Source organism: Candoia aspera, chromosome 1 (genome assembly GCF_035149785.1).
Source record: "Candoia aspera isolate rCanAsp1 chromosome 1, rCanAsp1.hap2, whole genome shotgun sequence".
NCBI lineage: Eukaryota > Metazoa > Chordata > Lepidosauria > Squamata > Boidae > Candoia > Candoia aspera.
The window spans coordinates 13,309,166-13,330,245 of record NC_086153.1 but is presented as its reverse complement, the minus strand read 5'-3'; the positions used below and the strand labels follow the sequence as shown (position 1 = coordinate 13,330,245).

At 42.0% G+C, this 21,080-nt stretch overlaps 1 long non-coding RNA gene across 2 annotated transcripts; it reads left to right on the top strand.

The window, feature by feature from the left end:
- The first annotated feature begins 515 nt into the window (after nt 1-515).
- On the top strand, nt 516-20,718 carry LOC134501734 (uncharacterized). 2 transcript variants are annotated; one of them, XR_010068429.1, is made up of 4 exons: nt 516-624; nt 17,862-17,947; nt 19,318-19,352; nt 20,312-20,718. It is a non-coding gene; the product is annotated as an uncharacterized LOC134501734 (long non-coding RNA). The 2 variants fall into 2 exon arrangements; XR_010068403.1 differs by lacking the exon at nt 19,318-19,352.
- Nucleotides 20,719-21,080: the final 362 nt, after the last annotated feature.

Sequence of the window (21,080 nt, the reverse complement as noted above, 5' to 3'; positions counted from 1 at the left end):
TGACAAAGAATGAAAAGGAAAGCTGTAAGGGACCTCATTCTGAGTGGCTTCACCATTTGTGCATGGTGCACAACCAGATTTTGGTTCCTCATGGCTGTCTCCCAAACCCTTTACAAATTTGGCCAATTTGTAGTAGAGAAATGCAAGTACAGGTATGTGAATGTGCATATGGGAGTACATAAGATGCTTAAGCAAACTGTATCCAATAAAAAAATTATAAGTTTACAGACACACTCTGTGTGTTGTGTGTTCTGTATCTCTGTTGAAAGTGTGTGAGTGTAACCACTAGTATCCCTCCCGCCTGCTGCCAATGGCTATGTAATACTAAGCCTTTACTGCCCCCATCTAGCTCCAGGTAGGTTAGGGAGATCACAAGGGAGGGGATCTGCATGTGTGTTTCAGTGGGGAGTTTGCAAAAGAAAAAGAATGAATGAACTATAAATGGAGCAATGTGTAACATTGGGATGATTTGCATTGGATTAGCAATTATCCACCTGATATTTTCTCTCATTAGGTTCCTGAAATGAAGAAAGTGTGGGAAAACCAGCAATGAATTTTGAGTGAAAGAAATGATTCCATTCCATTTTGGTACTAAACACAAATTTCTGGGTATATAACATCAAGGTACTCTATTCTTTAATTATATACCTCTTTTTGGACATGGCTGTTTGGTGGCTCAGGTGACATCACTGATGAGTTGACCTAGTCAGCTCATGAAACGTCTGCAAGCCAACCACCAAGCTCAGAGAGCACCAAGGACTCCACAGTCCAACCCTGAGCTACGGATATTCTCTACTGTTGAAAAGCCAATATATAAAGAGTATATGGAAGTGGCAGAAACAAGGGTAGTTTGCAAGGATACAAAGATATTGATAGGTATTTAAATAGGGTTTTTGTAAACTAGCTTTAGCTACGTTTCTTTTCCTTTATCCTACCCCATGCCTTTACTTTTTTTGCCTTAGAATTTCTTATTCTTTTTCTTCCTCTTACCCTGCATTCTGCAAGATTTTGTTGACCTCACAGTCAGGATCTCACTCATTGCCATGTGCGAACCCTGAAACTCATTCCGTTTTGACTATGGCCACCTGGTATATTGCAAGAAAGCTGCAAACTCATGAAATCTGTTGATTCTGCAAGGGCCTTGGCTGCTCTGATTTTAACACTCTATTGCTGGGCTTTCTTTGGTTTCTCCTTCGGTCCTGCCTTTTGATTTGTCTTATGAACTTGGCTGCTCAATCCTAACACCCAGATGCCAACAACAGGATCCTGCAGCCATAGCAGCATATTAGATGTTGTAAGAACCCAAGAAGTACCATGCCAGATCAGGCTAAATCTGTAATGGTATGTGGGAATGACCTTAGGAGATAAGAGGAAGAGCTGCAGACTTGACACAGTCAGTTAAGTGACAGCTGAGCTGGCAGAAGGAATTGGGGTGTGGCAAACATCCCAGAAGGGACCCTCTCTAGTTTCTTGTGAAGCCAATTTAGTGGCCTGCTAGAACCACTGAAATGGAGCAGAGCTTATAACACAGCTGAGAAGCTGGCACAGAAAAAGAAAATTATCTTAGATAGCTTTGATGAGCATGCCAGAGAAACACAGGTTATTGATCTTACACATTCAGCCCTCCCAAGCATAAAGAATCACACGCTTAGACAGATTAGGTTACGAAGTAAAAATAATCTTACTGACTTTATTCTTTGTTGTTCTGTTACCTCCATCTTCGTGGAAAAGATGAAGTTCCTTTGTTCTTTTCTTTCTAAATACTTAGTTTGCCCTAAATTCTCAGCCCTACAGCTGCCAAGAGCTGTGTGGAAGACAGGGGCAGAATTCTTCATCAAGGCCCGAGGACATGGCCCTGATGAATGGAGAGCAGAGCAGCATGCTTGCTTCTCCCTGAGTGGAAGAAGGGGAAAGAGGAAGTGGGAATGGCAACAAACAGCTTCCTCAGAGTTGCACTGTGGGACAACTCAATTTACATGCTAATTCACATGCTAATGAGGCATGCTGGATTTGCCAGGACTTCCAACATCTTGGATTGTAAAGGTGAGGGGGGAGAGATGTATTTTCAGACTTACAAGATTCTGTTAATATAACCTTACTATAAAGTTAGAGCTAGTGCTTTTGAGTGTGCTTCTTGTCTGGACTACCTCATAAGGCTGACAAAATCTAACATTCTGTGCTCCAGATGCCCCCAGGAAATTGATAAGCAAGCCTAGAAGGTAAGAATCCTCTTCCACTGTTGCTCCCCAAAGGCTGGAATTTAGAGTCCAGTGGCTTTGATTCAGAAGTTAGTTCATAGCCATCAAAACCAGCAGCTGTAGAATAGTACAATCCTCCATGGATTTGCCTTGCTACCTTTTAGAATCCTTTTGAGCCATTTTGGAGCATTCAGGGACAGATACATATTTTGGAGAGAGAAGGGAAGAAGAGAGAGGTCATTTATCCTTCTACCCCCTGCCACCACTGAAGTGGTATGGAAAGTCAAGAGTGGGAAGGATCTTTGAGGCAAATTGTTGGAGTTGAGCTCAGTTCCTGCTTGGATTAAAACCTGAGCCATCATTTGCAATGGAAAAATGCTGCAGCCCAAATATTTTGAATTCTGCAGCTTCCTGGTTGTTGGGAACAGGCTGGAAACAACAAATGCTGGCATTGTTCCCATGTCTGGTGTTCCTCCGACACCATTTGTGAGTGTCTCAAATCCTGGCTGCCTGCTGTTAGCACTGATGTCAAACAGCCCTTCCTTGAGAGAGACCTCCCTTTGAAAAATAAAAAAATAAGGAAGGCACAAACAAATTTTTATACAACTCATTCCTCTATGCTTATGTACAGATAACAGGAAAAAAAATTGGGAAGAAGAATAAATGCAAAAGGGGAAGCCATTGCATTCTAGCCACAGCAGATTTCATAATCAAAATCCTGAACTCCAAGCTGACACCATGGAATGAGTTTTACACCTTTGCAGGAATAGATCTGTATAAGAAAACGTCGCTGCACTCCTTTGGCCCTGAGTAGCACTATTAATCAAGATGAACAGGCAGGGAAATGGCGGAAAAATGTTCTTTGTGGTGCCCAGTTTAAGAACGGGCCTGTAATAGAGCGGTGCTTGGATTGCCTGCACAACGCTTGCAAGGCTATGCATATTTAGATCAGTTTGTGGAAATGAGCGGAGAGAGAAAGACACACACTTCTCTAGTCCGGAGGAGGAGGAGGGGAGGAGGAGGGGAGGAGGAGTCTCCTTTGGGTTTAATTCTATTCCTGCTGACTTCACAGTGCCCGTGTTGTTTTCTTGGCAACATTATGGAAATGGTTGCTACTGATTTTAGGATCTTACTTCTAGGAGCCTAGCCTTCAGCTCAGAGATTTCCTGGTGGTCTCCCATTCAAATTTTAAGAAGACCTGACCCTGCTTTGCTTTCAAACCCAGACAAGGATAGCCAACTGCTACTATGCACTGAGACTGGACAACCACTAATGCCTTGCCTGGGGGAATCTCTCTCTTAATGGTATGAGAGAGTGGCATCGATTCCATATGCCATTAAAGCGCCAAGTGAATGTTGGATGAATCCAGGAACTAGATGGAACAGAGAAAAATGTTCCATCAGCATTGCACTAAGTGCAGGTGAGGAAGTGAAGGCCGTGTTTTGTTGGTATTGCAGAAGGTGCAAAATTATTCAAAGTGAAACAATGTGCGTAAGGGATGCGTATTCTCAGGGTGCATGGTGATGGCAGCTTTCTTTCTTACTTTTTCTTCTGTTGACCCTAGTGGGAAAAGTGTAGGTGGTGATAGAAGTAAGTTGTTGTTTGGGGGGAGATTGGTGTCAACAAAGCACCGCAATTTTATCCCTCTGCAGGGTTTCAAGAATGAGACAGTAGATGCAAAATGACTAATTTCCGACAGGGACCAAAGCAGAAGGGAAGGGGAAGGACCAAGATGCCTTTTACCTTGTAGCTGGGCAAAATTATTCCAAAACACATCGAGCATCTGCAAACCATGCCATGGGAACAGCCATTCTGCCACTCACCTTTTCTTTGGAAAACCAGCATGTGTGCAAGTGTCTGGGGCTTCTCCATGCAGCACTGCTTGATCTGAAAAGTTTCTAGCAGGCCGTGGATCACACCCCAAAGAATCACACCGCAAATTCTGCTGGGAGTACATTGGGATGGTCTGTTCCTGATGGACGTCACCGTGGTATAAACAGCACTGAAGTTCTCCTGCATTTGTTTCTTCCAATTAAAAATCCATCCCCAAAAGAAAAAAGGTATTTGGGAAAAAAGAAACCCAGTTGTGATGTTTAAGTTGCACGCCAACAGGGATAGCTTTTTAAAAATGCCTACATTAGGAGAAGCTGCACTTGAACAGCCTGCATCAGGAAAATGTAGGCATAAAAGAAGAATATTAATACCATCATCAACCAAACAAGGTAAATGTGAGGAAGACAAATTCAGAAGTGTTGTATACTGTAAACATTCACAGCTGCAGATTTTTCTACTGTCTTTTTAAAAACAACCTGTAGGAAGACACACACACACACAAAGAGAGAGAACAGAAATTACACTTTAATAACCTGAACGAAAAATGGAGAGGAATTTTGAAGAACTCACATCTTCTGACTCACACACTTTTGGCTTGGCTACAAAGGTGGGAAAAAATGGTGGCATTTGTGCAATGCTAAGGCCCTATACAGCATGCCCTTTTACAACCTAGCAGCCCCCAAGGTACATTTTGAGCTCTTGATAAAATATTGTTAAGGCAGTTACATTTTCCTAGCCCAACGGCAACAGAGGCAAAGCTATTGCAGCATCATTTAACTTTTCTAGGTTCTGCTTCAGCTGCCAAATAAGAAGAACAGCATAAGAAGGAGGAAGAGGGACTAGAGTTTTTATCCTTGCTGTGCTATGTTTTTGTCCGCAAGAAAACCATAGTGAAGCTCTGCTGGAGCTTCACAAACTCCGAGTTGGAGGAGGATGCTGTAGAGCAGTGTTTCTCAACCTCAGCGACTTTAAGCTGTGTGGACTTCAACTCCCAGAATTCCCCAGCCAACTGCTGGCTGGGGAATTCTGGGAGTTGAAGTCCACACAGCTTAAAGTCGCTGAGGTTGAGAAACACTGCTGTAGAGTACACAAACTTGTCCAACAATCCCCTCTCCCTCTCGGTACAGGAAATCCAGAGCTAAAACATCTTTGTCACTGAGAAATGAATGAGGCCATGACCTGAATGGCCCTTTTACTATTTTACTATTTACTTTTGGCCAATTACGAGGGGGAAAAAATAATCAGGCTGAGCCTAGAGACTCCTTCCTTTGATAGGCTCCCTGCTAACAGTTCATATGCAATCATTTATTTGGAGCTAAAGGTTGCAATCCGCTAAGGCCCTTTTGTTAAAGCTCAGGGTGCTTCCCTGGTTGAACTTACGAATTCGTCACTAAGGTCAACACAATTAAAGAATATACCAGGCATGCTTTACAAAGTGAATGTCTTAGAATGTGTGGGTTTTGTGCTACTTTGCTGTAGGTGCTTGTGTTTCTAATGACAGGGATTTCAAAAGGATTAACTCCTTTGAATTTAGGCAAGCATTATTTAAACCCTGTATTCAGGTACTTTGAATATAACCATGGAAAAGCAAAATGCAAGTGTTAATAGTTTGGGGAGGAGAATGGCAACTCTGCCTGTCACATTGATTTGGATTCCTGCCCTGAACAGGGAATTAGACTCAGTGACCTTGGTGGCCCCTAGCCAGGGTAAGATTCGATGAACCATTAGCACCAGGATGAAAGGCCAGATCACATTTAGAAGGTTTGAAGGTTACTGCTATAGAAGACCAGACCTTTGACCAGGTGTAGGAAGGACACAATTTCTTATAGATAGGGACACAATTTCTTATAGATAGGGACTGGCAAAAACATTGTGTAGAAATTCAATTAAACCGGAAGCTTAATGTGGCTTTCAGCTGGTGCCATTATGTCAGTGATGGTGTATTTATTTTTGGTGAACTTACTGATATTTTATTAGGATCAAATGCAAGTTAGTGTGTGCTGCCCTGAGAGTTTAGGAGGAACTGATTTTCTGTCAGGAAAGATCAGGATCAGTGGCATTGTTCTCCTTCCAAGATAATGCTAAAACATTTATTTAAGGGTTCATATCGTCTCTTGGCCTTATCTGTATTCTGAGCTGCTTGTCCAATGAAATAAGATTCATTTGCACCTTCCTTCACTGTGTTATTGACAAAGTGTAAGCATTATGTGACTGGAAGCCAGATTCCTGCCTGTCAAGAATCCCTCTGTCTTAATTCATTGGCACGGATTATTTTATTGCCATTGTCATGCTTGTTTATGTAGGTTGGCTGGGTAAATCCTGGTTTTTCCACTGCTGTTTGAATTAGGGGTAAGGACAATGTATTAAGTCATGCTACACCTGGAAAAGAAGACTGCACTGCATGTGGCTCTTCCAAAATGAGTGGGAAATCTTTGGCCTATGGCCACATCTGGCTCCAGATCTTTTTTTTTTAAATCTGGAGACCCCAGGATTACATCACTGAAATTCAGAAACAGCAATTTTGAAGGGTATGCAATTTTCTTCTCTTTCTCTCTCTCTCTTTTTGCAGTTTAACCAATAAAACCAGTGCATTAAATCTCTGGGAGCTGAACCTTGTTTTATGTTATTTTAAAAAACAAAACCATCCCAGATCCCTTTTGAACACCTGCTATGCTTGGGGCATATAGGAAGTTTTCTAAGTCACTCTTCTTTCTTGCTGTCCTACATGGCTGCAACTATCCTGAACCTTTTGAACCAATTCTTTTTAGCTCATCGCCTGCTGAAATGAGGGCATTTTCAGCTGTTTCTTAAGCCAACCTCAGAAATTCCAGTCTGGATTGCAGTGGGTTGGCAGCAGGGCTGGGCTGGAGCTCAATCCAAACTACAGCCATGGCAAGAACCTTTTGGCTTATCCTTCCCATCCATGCCTGTGTACTGGTGGGATGCATGATCAGGTACCCAGATATTGACTGCAAACTGTGTTGGGTCTGGCAAATCCAGCACATCAGAGGCCACTCACTGAAGGAGCTGTGCGGCTTCCATGAATAGCTTTCTTCCACGACATTTTGGTTCAGAATTGGATCAGAAGGATGGTTGGTAGAAGGGGAATTATGAAGGACCCAAAGTTGGCTTGATGATTTAGTGTTTGAGCAGAAACATTTTCAAAACTTTGGAAAAAGGACATGTACATCTTTTTAGGCAGACCACTGAGATGTTATTTTCTCTTTTCAGTAAGTGCCTTGTGGTATCCACATCTCTCTATTCCATGACATTTTATATATCTGTATCTGTTTATATTTTTATGTTGTGTTACATTTTTATGTCACAAACCACATTGCCAAATTCTGAGGAGCCCAGATTTTAGCATGTGTGTGTGTGTGTGTGTGTGTGTATTCTGCACTGTTCTGTATACTTGGAAAGCCTGTAATTAGCATATCCGTCCAAACATTCTGATTGGCCAAATTTCTCATCTATCCCTAACTAAACAAATGCTCAGAATTTGTCAGTCTAAATTTTATTTCTGATTGTTGTTGTTGCTTACATTGAAACAGGCTAATCCAGGAGGTGCTAGGCAAGAAGCCTTTGTTTTTGAAAGAACTCAGTGCTGGAAACATACTAGACTTAAAAAGAAAGAGTTAAAGACAGAAGAGAATGTTGGCCAACCTGTGAAGTTTCAGAAGGAGTTGCAATTCCTATCCATCTCATTATGGATGTTTTCCTGAGAAGGAGAACTTTGTTCTGGCTAATCCAGAACAAAGACAGACAGTGTGGTGTGTTGGTAAAAATGTGAGACTAGGAGTTAGAAGACCCAGGTTCTAGTCTACGTTTAGACACCAATGTCAATGAGTGATTAAGAGCTTGTATTTTTTTTAATTCAACCTGCCTCACATGGTTACTGTTGTGGGGAAGAATAAGAGGGAGTTGCCCAAAGGGAACACTGTTTACACTGCCTTGTACCCCTCTTGTACAAAGGTGGGAAACACACCTTCTTTGTATAATTTATATATTAGAATATATAAATTCCCTTCTCACCCCTATGGGTGGTATGTGTCTTCCTCAACCTCGGGTCCTCTACCAGAGGCCTGGGAGTTTGAGGGTTCTACACAGTATCTTAGCTGTTCCTAGCACTGCACTGCACTCTTCTGGACGGAGAGCTCTGATGTTGCTCCTGGGATCTGCTGGAGCCACCCTCCCTGCTTAGAAGTCATAGCCCCGAGTGCTCCTACCACTACTGGGACCACTTTGGCTTTCACTTTCCACATCCTCTCTAGTTCCTCTTTTAGGCCCTGGTACTTCTCCAGCTTTTCATACTCCTTCTTCCTGACGTTGCTGTCACTTGGCCCCGCTACATCTATCACCACTGCTGTCTTCTGGTCCTTGTCTATTACCATGATGTCTGATTGATTGGCCAGTGCCTGCCTGTCCATCTGGATCTGGAAGTCCCACAGGATCTTAGCCCTGTTATATATATGGCAGCTCAAGGCAGCAAATGTACTTAATACTCCTGCCTCCTAGAGGGAGAAAATGTAGAAGCAGTGAAAGACTTTGTATTTCTAGGTGCAAAGATTACTGCAGATGCTGACTGCAGTCAGGAAATCAGAAGACATTTAATCCTTGGGAGAAGAGCAATGACAAATCTCGATAAAATAGTTAAGAGCAGAGACATCACGCTGACAACAAAGGTCCGCATAGTTAAAGCAATGGTGTTCCCCGTAGTAACATATGGCTGCGAGAGCTGGACCATAAGGAAGGCTGAGAGAAGGAAGATAGATGCTTTGGAACTGTGGCATTGGAGGAAAATTCTGAGAGTGCCTTGGACTGCAAGAAGATCAAACCAGTCCATCCTCCAGGAAATAAAGCCAGACTGCTCACTTGAGGGAATGATATTAAAGGCAAAACTGAAATACTTTGGCCACATAATGAGAAGACAGGACACCCTGGAGAAGATGCTGATGCTGGGGAGAGTGGAGGGCAAAAAGAAGAGGGGCCGACCAAGGGCAAGGTGGATGGATGATATTCTAGAGGTGACGGACCCGTCCCTGGGGGAGCTGGGGGTGGTGACAACCGACAGGAAGCTCTGGCGTGGGCTGGTCACAAAGAGTCGGAAGCGACTGAACGAATAAACAACAACTCCTGCCTCCTATTTTTCCTCACAACAACAACCCTGTGAGATGGGTTGGGCTGAGAGAGAGTGACTGGCCCAGAGTCACCCAGCTGGCTTTCACGCCTAAGGGAGGCCTTGAACTCACAGTTTCCTGCTTTCTAGGACAGCACCTTAACCACCACACCAAACTGGTTCTCCATCAATTCATTTTATTACTAAACAAACAATCCTAATCCCACTGTGGACCCACCTTGGCAGCCAAATTGCCAAATTCATGCCCTTCAGAATCTGTGGGTACTTTTTAATCCCAGCCCACTGTGACACGGCTGCTGTGAAACAGCAAAGAAGGGTAAAATACTGTTAAGAAGCTCCTACTATTATGACGCAGTAAATATCTCACTTTTGATGTCTGCAGGAAAAGAATCACTATGATCAGCCCCCATTTTTTGTTGCCTGTGAATGCGGCAAAGTGACAGGAGCTATATTGCAACCAGTAGCTCAGTATAAATTGAGATGCATGCATCATAGTTTTGTGCATTTCCATAGGTTGCTGTTTCCCTTAAAGATGAGGGTTTGTGTGTTTGACACTCCAGACCTGTATTGCTTTGCTGAAAGGCATCTGTGGACTCATCCAATGGAAAACCACCAACAGAAAAAACGGGGAGGCGCAATGCTTTTGAGTACATGAAGCTCTTCTGATGAGAACAGAATGAGTTCTGCTTGTCGATCAGATACTGCTGGGGAATTGCTGTTGAAAAATGACCTCTTTTGACCCTGTGCTGTTATGTTCTAATCCCTCTGGTCCTGTTTTACAAAGTAGACACAAATAACAAATCACAGAAGGTCTAATTGAACCGTGCACGTCACTTCAAGCTGCTGGTTGGTCTTTCTCATTCTCTCTCTCCTTTGTTTTCAGTGGAGGGAGTTTAATATTTATAACACAAGCAAAGTTCTGTCATTCCCAGAATTGCAGATAACACATTTAACATAACAGCTGAAGCCAAGGATGGAGCATGGTTGACAAATTATCTCCTGGGCTTTGGGCTAGTTGGAGCCAGTTCTTGGGTACACGATATGCTTGTGGTTCACCAGATTTGTCATCTTGTTTATTGTTGTGGGGGGAGGTGCTTGCATGTTGTTGTTTTGTTGTTTTACGTTTTTCATTGCCATCGAGAGTCAGTTGGAGTTGGGCAGCATCTAAGCTGAGTAAAAAAATACTGAAATAAGATGAAATGTTGTCATAGGTCTTCTGATCCCCATCCCCACCTTTAGAAAACATGGTATTCTTGGCCTTGGCTATAGAGCCAAAGCAGAACAGAGGTGACAGCAGGTTTCACAACAGGATGCCAAAGACACTGTCATCTGTGGCAGATTATGCTGTAATTGGCTGTGTGCACAACAGTAACAAGTATACAACACAGATAGTCATGCTCGCTACTTTGTCACACTCACGAGGATGGTGTCACTGAATACCCCATCCTCAATTTGCCATTTAGTTCACAGGCGGAGAAGTTGGGATAAGAGTGATGGGATTCCTGATTGGGACAAAAGGTGGGTTCAATTTACTGTTGATTGTGATTGTATCCACTATTGTTGCTGCATGGCTCAAACAAAAAAAATAAAAACCCAGAAGTCAATGAGGATAGGATGTACAGTCCTCACTCTGAGTTGTCTTTGCAAAGACACCTTGCAATCATTTCTGAAGCCAAATCAGAATGAAGGCATTGCTGTGGATTTGTTATGGCTCGGGCAGGGATTACAGCGACAAGCAGAAAGGTTATATATATAAAAGTTAACAATGGTTGGATTGTTTTAGTAACTACTAAGTCAGGAGTGGACTTGAGACTAGTAATGAGAATCAGTCTAGCAATTGGTGTAGAAAAATATAGCTCAGGCCTTGAGAATGACGTGGTGGAGGCAAAATGACTGCTCAATCCTGGGAAAGTAGAAAGCATGCCAAAGAGATGTAGAACAGCCCTGCCTTGACTTTGTTGTCCTTAAAAAGCCCCCCGCCCCCCGATGGCAAAAAGGAATGTGGAGTGAAATGTATTCTGGATTCTAGACGCAGGAAGAGACACTTAGAATATCTGATTGATTGGAAGGACTATCCTAAATCAGTGTGGTCCTGGGAGAGGGTGATCACTGTCCATGCACCATACCTTGTGCATCAATTCCATTTGCAAATTCTTCACAAGCCCCATTCCTGTGATCTACCACCACTAACCACAGACAGTGAGACCCAGGATGAAGAAGAAGCAGTAATTGCTATTTTAGTGGATCCTCTGCCATGCAACAAAGGGGTGGAGGAGCATTCCAGTCCTCCACTGGACTTATCAGTTGAACTGGGTGAGCTACCAAGTCCACCAGGTAGCAAGGGAGGGGAGAATGACTCTCTGTCCATTGCTATGAATGAGTTGCCTGGAGGAAAGGGAGAGTGATTCTGACAGGAGAAGTGCTCTATAGGAATATAGCTCTGGTCTTGAGAAGGGAGAGGCAAAATGGTTGCTTGGTCATTGGAGAGTAGAAAGCATGAGAAAGAGATTCAGAATAGACCTGCATTGTTCTTGACCTTTAAGAGGGGGAAGTGAAGATTTTGGAGAGGATTTCAAGATTCTGACTTGGCCATCCTTGAAGGGCTGACAATTGGTAACTCAGAAGGCAGTTATCAAGTGAGTGAATTCAGACAGTAGGTGGAAAACACAGTCCAGGAATTGAAAGGGATAAGATAGAAAGCAAAGTCAGAGGTGAATGGGTAGCAGGTTCCTTACCACTAATACCACTACTAGACCAACAGAGATTTTTTTTAGTGCTGACCTGCTTCTGACATCAGAGCCTCTGGACAGACAGACAAGTAGCTCCTTTGGTTCTAACTGGTCAAAGGGTGTACATGGATTCTCAAGGTTGATTCCTGAGTAGCTCTACTGTCATAAGGGCTTTATAGATTTACGGGACACGATCCAACTCACAGCTCACAAGGTATCTCTTGTAATTTCTTCCCTCTTTTATTAGTACAGCAGGCAACCTTAAGTGCTAAGTTTCATTTTCAGGTATGAAAAATAACTTAGGCACTAACATTCCTCTCCCCACTTTTCTGATAAGCAGCAGAGAAGTAAGTGCTCCAGTCAATTCTGCCCTGGTCCAACCCCATTTGGAGTATGGTGTGGGTGGTGACAAGTTGTAGCAAGTTCACTGGAGGCTACCAAGATGGTGAAGAATCTGAAAATCAAGCCCCTTGAGGATCAGTTAAAGGATTTGGATATGCTTAGCCTGCAGAAAAGGCAACTGAAGGGAGGTATGATAGCAGTCTTCAAACATCTGAAGGGTTGTCACACAGCAGAATTTTCTATTGCCCCATTTTCTATTGACTGTAAAGATGAGGGGGGAGACATGTACTTTTAGACTTGCAAGATTCTGTTAATGTAAATTTACAATAAAGTTAGAGCTAGTACTTCTGGGCGTGCTTCTTGTCCGGACTACCTTGCGATGCTGACATCAGTCTTGGAAATCTGAAAGTAGATCCATCTCTCCTCCCTCACCTTTACAGTCCAAGAAACTGGGGAGGGTCCCTTCTGAGATGTTTGCCATACTCCCATTCCTTCCAGGGGCTCAGCTGCCTCTTATCTGACCACTGTCTAGTCTTCAGCTGTTCCTCCTCTCTCCCAAGGTCATTCCCACATACTATTAGAACATCAACTCAAAAGCAGAAATGGGGTAGAAGAAAAGACATGTTGGGATGAATGAAGGCAGCCATCTTTTCTTTTATTCCCCAGATGTCCGCTCAAAACAGTGATACGGATGGGAGAGAGAGCTTTTAAAAAGTAAGCTGAGCTGGTGAAAAATGCCACTACTGAAGTCCAATCTTGCCCCGCAGAAAACCAGGCAGCCAATGAGCATCCAAGGTTCTGCCTTTTTCCTGCTAAAGATTGCTCAGCTTGTCTTCATTGTAAAACAAGAAGAGAGAGAGAAAGAGAAAAAAGAAGTACATTTCTACAACATAAATCATTTTGTCTGCCTTCTCTCCTCATGGCTCTTTATATCTCTTTCTCCTCTTGCCCTGACTCCAGAGATCTAATTACTTAAGATAAATGTCTATAAACACGAGCTTTAAGCTTTCTAATCGCTCTTCTGCTTTGCTTGTTTCCACAGAGGTCAAGACGATCAGTTTAAATGTTTCTAAATAGCAAAGTAGAATACGTTTTTCTTTTTCACATGCCAGATGCAATTTATGACATTTTATTAGCAACTGCAGAGTTAAGAAACTATTATCTTTTGATTGGTCTCATTTCAAATCAGGGCTTTTATCTAAAAGAGAACTCTGCCAGCATCGAGAACAGCTGGTAAAAAGATTAGCAGGGAAAATAGGATATACTGTATTTTCCCAAAGCATTAATTCTCTCTCATTCTCTCTCTCTCCCCCACCCACCAAGCTCTCTCATAACTCCTGATTTACAGAAAAGGCCAATACATTATTATTCCCAATGCCTGAAATTCAATTATGGGCAGATTACAGCCTCCTTTCTTGATCCTCCTTTACAAACAAAAACATCAAAACCACCTTACTTTCACCAAAAGGCTAGAAATGATTTCAATTTGAAATCACAAGGATATAGAGACCAATGCTTTAAGGGCATGACATTTTCTTCTGATAGGTTTTGCTAACGCAGATTGAAGTTCATAGCCACAGCTATTGTACAGTAGACTGCTGGGCAGATCTGAAGTTAGGGCTTGGGTCTCAGGGCGAGGCTCTAGGCCTTGTTGATCAAGAACGGAAGAGGAATGTGACAGGCCAGGACCAAGGATGATGTTGTTTTAGCTATTAGCTGTTCTCTGAGACCTCATCATCACCATCTTATAGATAGTAGGGCTGAGCTGTCCCAGTAAACACTGTGACAGAATGGGGATTTGAATCTCCCCAGTCTTCATCCAGTATTTTCACTACTACACCAAAACCAGGAGGACTTTTTTTTGGCTCACACAATGTCAGAGGAACAAATCTGTTTCTTCTCTTCCGCATTTGGCCATTTTGGCTAGTCAGGGAAAATCCAGGGCTGAAGATCCTTAACTGCTTAGTCAGGTACTTTATTGTGCACCTCTGTAAATTGCAACATGGAACTGCCAAGTAGAAGTTTGAAGATTCCTAGTTCAAGCCCCAGCAGCTCTTGATCTATGGGTCATACCTGTGGACCAAAATATCTACTGCTCTACCAATCCCAGCAGAAAGGGGAATTAATCAGCAGCCCACTCTCTCAGCTACTTTCTTCCTTGATTTACTGCCTTTACCACTTTGGATTATAACGGCATCCTGGCCTTCATAACTTGGAAGATACATCCCTGGGGTATATTTATTTATTTATATTTATTTATTTATCTCATTTGTCCCCGCCCATCTCCTCCCATCAGGGGACTCTGGGTGGTTTACAACAATCAATTAAAACAACAATCATAAAATATACAGTATAAAATTACAATAATAAATAATATATTTCCTGTCCAGGCAACTGGTTCTGTCTTGATTGGGGCCTTGTTATTCTATTTCATTCTGCTCTATCAAATAGAGCCAGAATGCACATAGCTTGCAATCTGAACAAAAGTGGGAAGACAAAGCTCTATCTAATGGTTGTTAATGTTAAGATGATTTGGGGGATAGAGATATGGGTCTCAGTGTCGATCGGAAGGTCGGCGGTTCGAAACCGCGCGGCGGGGTGAGCTCCCGTTGCTCGTCCCAGCTTCTGCACACCAAGCAGTTCGAAAACATGCAAATGTGAGTAGATTAATTGGTACCGCTTCGGCGGGAAGGTAACGGCGTTCCGTGAGTCATGCTGGCCACATGACCCGGAAGTGTCCTATGGACAACGCCGGCTCCAAGGCTTTGAAACGGAGATGAGCACCGCCCCCTAGAGTCGGACACGACTGGACTTTACGTCAAGGGAAACCTTTACCTTTACCTAATCTTAAATTAATTCTTTAGGAGCAGAGTCTGTTCTTATTAGCAAAGAACACTTTTATTCCTTATTATGGAATATTGCCTCTTTTTGGCATTTGACTAGTGATGGGTCTACACACCTATGTTAGCCCTTTGAGGTAGTCAGACAAGAAGCACAACCAGGTGTACTAACTCTACCTTTATCGTAAGGTTACATTAACAGAATATTGCAAGACTGAAAGTATTTCTCCCGTATTTTCCTTTTACTCTCTGGAAAACTAGGGAGGGGTCTCTTATGAAATATTTCCCACACACACTCGTCCTTCTGTGGGCTGAGATATCTTTTACATGCTAGATGTCCAGTGTGAGGCTCTCCCTCCTGTCTCCCAAGGTCATTCCCACATACCATTACAACCTAGCTCAACTTGGAATTGCCTTCAAATCTCTGAGGAGAGTTTTTGCTAAAATCTTACCTGTTTTTGAATATCCCCCTTGGTCTGGTTCACTTGATGGATATCTGCCTATGGTCAGTCTCATACAAGCCATTCCTTCATTTCCTCTGGATAAAGTGTGAATGAACTCTTCAGTCATATCTGAAACTCAGATAAACCTCTGCTGAAAAGGATTGTTTGAATGGGCCACCATGAGAGCTATGGCAATTTTTACTGGGACCTGAATCACCCGCTTAGGATTTTAATGGGTGTTCTCTTGATGTTTGAAGTACAAGCAAGCCATAAAAAATCCTATTATTCCCCTAGATTGTTTGTAATGGAGATTGATTGTCTTGGCCAATCAAGTAGGAGGAAATCATTACTAAGAATTGTACCACTGCTTTTGCCTCTCTGGAAATGAGACAGAAAACAGTTCTTGCTCAGGCAAAGGCTCCTAGTTGCATGAAGGAGGACAAAGCTGTGCTTGATAGGCTGCATTGCTTGCATTTCACCACTGATGGGAGACCATTTGAGTTTGGAATTTAGACCCCCTGAACTTCCTAGAATTTCGAAGATACAACTGCTATACTCCTTGCTTTTGGGGGCAAAATAACAATAGGACAGTGATGTTTCTTGCAAATAATTGATGTGCCTTATTATAAACCTATATAACCACAGCAGACCAGTTTTCCCTGCCTAAGAATTGACAGATCTGTCACTTTTGCTTTCTTTCATTTTCAGATTGCAAAAAATTGAGGAAGTTCAGCAAGTTCTTATTACTAAAAATGAACAAAGTTATTAGACATCCTCTCTCTAGGACAGTGGAGAAAATTTATAAGTGATTATAAGTTGCAACAGGTTGCCACTTTCAACTGAGGTTCACGAGCATGAGCATGCAGATACATGGTACAGAAGATAGGATAAAACCCAGGCAAATGCAAAAGACTGTCCCATATTCTGAAATGGTTGGGTGAATCAATAAGAGGTTATGGATGAAGCAGGCTGCCCCCTAATTTTTTCCACTGTCCCCATGGTTACCAAGATTAGTCTGTTGAAAATTTCCATTTTGCAGGATTGACAAAGCTTGGCATCCTTTCAAAACTACTTCTAAACAGCTGTTTTCATGCAACATGCTTAATCTGGTTACTGAATTAATCCAATTTATAGGTTTGCCCAATGTATTAATGTAAATGGCTAAGCAACAAAACTGTGGAGTCCGTGGTGCTCTCTGAGTTTGGTTGTTTGCTTGCAGATGTTTCATGACCCAACTAACCTCATCAGTGCCCTCCAAGGACTCCACAGTTCAACCCTGAGCTTCATATATTCTCTTCTATTGTAAGCCACAAAAATGTAATCAAAGTTGAAACGTCAAGCTTTTCTTCCAAGAACAAAAAATAGTACAAAGCCCATGCTTCCATTTTTACATCTAGTTCAAGAATGGTACTCAGAAGCTTTCCCTAATGACCAGTGTCCCCCTCTGTCTTCTGAAAAATTACATTGAGTCCATGTAGAAAAGATACACCTCAAGAACCACAGCACTGTACACACACAACCTTTCTTGGCATTATGGACAAGAGCTGATTCTGCTCTTCCTATCATTTTCTCAGGATTTGTTTCCTGATTAAGGCACAATGCCATACAAGTTAGCTCTAAAAAGAAAATAAAGGAGCTGTCTTAAATTAAGCAGCAATCTACATTATAAAAATATTTACAGTCCTTTGACAGTTATTACCTTTTTAAAAAGTACTACTGTTTCCACATGAGCATGATTTATTTGCTAACTGTGCCATTTTGGCTGGGAGAAATTCCACCTTGTGTCTTTCTTGATGTACATTCTGAAAGGTCCCATCTGTCTTTCTGTGATCCTTCTGGTGCCCCTTGGCTAAGAGATGTATGCATATGGACTGGTGCAACAATGTCATTAGAATGATTGATGATCTCAGCTGAAACTATGCATGGAAGAAAGTAGAACTGCAAGGATTTTTCTGCTCCAGGAGAAAGTCCTATGAAGGGGACTAGGAGGCAAAGGAATGATTTCTCTCTTTGTTCACATTGGGTTGCAAACAAACCAATTCTAGTAGTAGGTTTTGTTCATAGAGATGGGCTGAGTAGTGCATCTTTGATCTAGATAAAGAATGCTCTTAGAAAGGGAAGATAAGAAACATCATCAGATGTGCAAATTTTTTCATAAGTGGGATGAAATATGATATAAAAATTGAATATAGGAGAAAGGGAAACTTGATTGATTGGACACTACAGATAGAGTTTTGTGTGCTTAATTCTGAAAAGTTGGGGTTTGAACTCTAGTGAGTTAAACCATGTTTGTGATTCTGTGTTGGGATTGCTACAGACATGTTCCTTCTCTTTTATAGATCCATGGAAAGAAGATCCAACACATTTCTCTTCCAGCCAAGAACAAATGTAACTACTGGCTATTGGCTTTAATGGATTGAAGTGGGTGAGGATTTAGTCTGCTTGTTCCTTTTAATATTGCTTACCAAATTTTCAATTTTTTTGGTAAGTGGGATGAAAACAATCTGGAGGTTTATTTGTAGAAATGAACGCAGGAGAAAGCAACAGTGACATTCCTCATTGTCATGGAAAAAAGGCACGAAGTAATTGATTTAGTAGCAAAATAACAGAAGATTACCACCCTTAGACCAGCCTTCCTTAATTAATGAACTCCCAATATATTGGATTACAGCTTCCACAGTTCCTGTCTATAATTCATACCTGGCAAAAAGCTATACAGGCTCAAGAGAACGAATATTTTGCTCCAATGCATCCAAAAGGCTGGAGAAGTTTCCTGAAGTGAAGGCTAAAACTGCCAAGGGCAGAAGCAAAGTGCCTGGGGCCAGACAGATCTGTTATCCAAAAGCAGTGCAGTTTCCTTCCACTTGGATTGCTAAATTGTTCAGTAGTTGATCTTCATTATTAAGGATTCTTGTATTTGTAATAAAAGGAAGCGTTGCCCTTGACTCTTCTGTTGCTAGCTCCCAAGTGCTGTTGAAATTTCAAGAGAGAGAGATTTATTGCTGTGCCCTAGGTGAAACTCTAAAAGCAAGATCATCTACTCCTAACCTCAGGGGAAAATAAAATACACCCAGGACTCCAGGATTAAACCCCAGTGATGTCATGCAAATTCATTGACAATGAATTTAAGGGGCTTAAATGACAATTTAAAACTCTCTCTCTCTCTCTCTCTCTCTCTGATGAATATGGGATGAGCAGATTACTCAGGGGACCTCTAAATTTTCTCTGCATTAATCCAGCTCTGTTTAGGGATTGATGGAAGACTTGAGTAGCAGCAGAGTATGGGTTTGCCCAAGAAATCTGCAGCAACTCATGCAAGGGCTATGTTTATATTGTGGAGAATCTAGCCACCTTGCACAGAAGTGGACTGCCAAGGCCATCCCTTCTAAAGCATCAACAAAGTATTGCCTTTGTGGAGAAAGGGTGCCATTTTGCAAGCAGGTGCACTAAATGCTCTTGATCTGGCTTATACAACCTAGAGGAATTGCCCTGTAATACAACTTCAGTCTTTAGTGGATTCTAGTGTCATGGGCAACTTCACCAAGTGTTAAGCTTGTGCAAATATGTTTTGTTCACTCAAAGTATTAAAGTCCCTGTGAGAGTACAAACTATTGATGGCACATCTAGGTTGATTTGTTCAATGATCCATTTGTTTGTTTTCTTGGCTGTCCATGGAATTCTCGGAAGTCTTCTCCAACACCAGTGCCATGGGAAGGTCATTTTATTGTGCTGTTCCAATTTTGCTTGCCAACAAACTGAGTTTGGTCTGATCAGTCTGTTTTTCATTTTGTCCAGATTCTACTTTTTAAAGAAATAACAAAGCCAGCATGGTAAAGATAGTTTGCTTTGAATATATTGTTACTGTATTATAATTTACAAAATGAACATTTTTGTATGAATAAATATGTTTGTGCATGTGGGTGTGTGAGTATGGGAGACTTTTCAGCTTGGGTGGTAGCTTGGGACAATCCCTCCTTGCATTATGTGAACCTGATCAAAGTTCAGCTTAGTATTATTTTAAATCTCCCAGATGTAGGATTGCTAACTACCCAGTGAGAATCATACATTGCTTGATTCTTACAGTGCAGTTTTGGGTATATCTATTCATAAGAAATTAAAAGTAGGTTTCCTGGGTCGCAATCTCAGTAAGGCAATAGAGCCTCATTCATCTCCCCAAGAAACTAATTTCAAGAGGTTTACGGTCTCCATTACTAGAGCAATCACAATCATTCGATCAAGTAGCTGCTGTGCTGAGAGCTTTTTCCTCTATAATTTTTTCTAATCCCCTTTGAAAGCTGTTCAAGTTGGCACCCATCTTTGCATACTGTGGCAGAGAATTCCAGAAGTTAATTGCACACCGTGGGAAGAAATCCTTGTGTTTTGTTCCAAATTGCTTGCCATTGATTCCAGGGACACTTACTTCCAGACCAGTGAGCATACTCTAGGACAGTGTTTCTCAACCTTGGCAACTTTAAGATAGGTGGACTTCAACTCCCAGAATTCCCCAGCCAGCCGTCTTGGCTGGGGAATTCTGGGAGTTGAAATCCACCCATCTTAAAGTTGCCAAGGTGGAGAAACACCGCTTTAGGGTTACAGCCTTTCTATATGTGAAAAAGGAGATAATAAGAAGAATATGGGGTGATCTGATTTTCCAGCCACAGGGAAGAAAGGTACCTTTGATAGTATGAATGTCATAAACTAGCATTATCTATGGCATGTCATACTAAGTAGCTGTTGAATTACAGTTATCCCTTTTCTATTTCTTTTTCTAATTAAATATCTCCTAAAGGACCTTCAGCTTACCTGTCAGAGTGATCTGAGCCTCCACGTCTGAAAGTGTTAAACAGAAGCAAATTGTTTGACTCAACCCTGAATGATAGAGTCATTTTGGAAAGAGATGGGAAATCGATGCTTGTCATCCCCCAAAGCAGAGCGCTTTCTTCAGACCAGCAATTTGTACAGTGTAATCTGCCCTGAGTCCACAAAGTTACAATGCCAAGCGTAGCAATCTTAAAATGACAGGCTGTAAAATTTAGGCTTATCATCACTGGATTCATAGGAACAAGAGTGAACTTCATAATGATCGTGCCACACCACAAAGGGATAAAATAAAAACCCAACTCAATGTGATGAAGCCGGCTTTCTTCCTTCTCTTTCCATCTTAAATACTGGGAAATCAGATTTAACCGAATTCCTCTACTGACAGGGTCAGAACAGAGCTCTGTGATTGTAATATGCAATGAATGAAGGAGGTACATGGATGGAAGTAAATGGAATAAGTGTGGCCACGTTAGTCTCATTGCCAGTGCCCCTGCACACACACCCCTTCTTTGGAGTGGGAATTCAGCTTCTATTCTGCTCCCTTGAACACTTAAAAAAATCCACAGAAATATGCATTCGTTTTTGCTTGCAACTTTCCCTAAAATAGGATGGCTTTGTATGCAGTCTTCGGTGGTGCACACAGTTTGTAATGTAAAGTCTCTCAGAAATGTGAATGCAAATTTCCCTGATGCTATTCTTTGTTATGTAAATCTCCCTGATGCAGACTTTTAAAACAT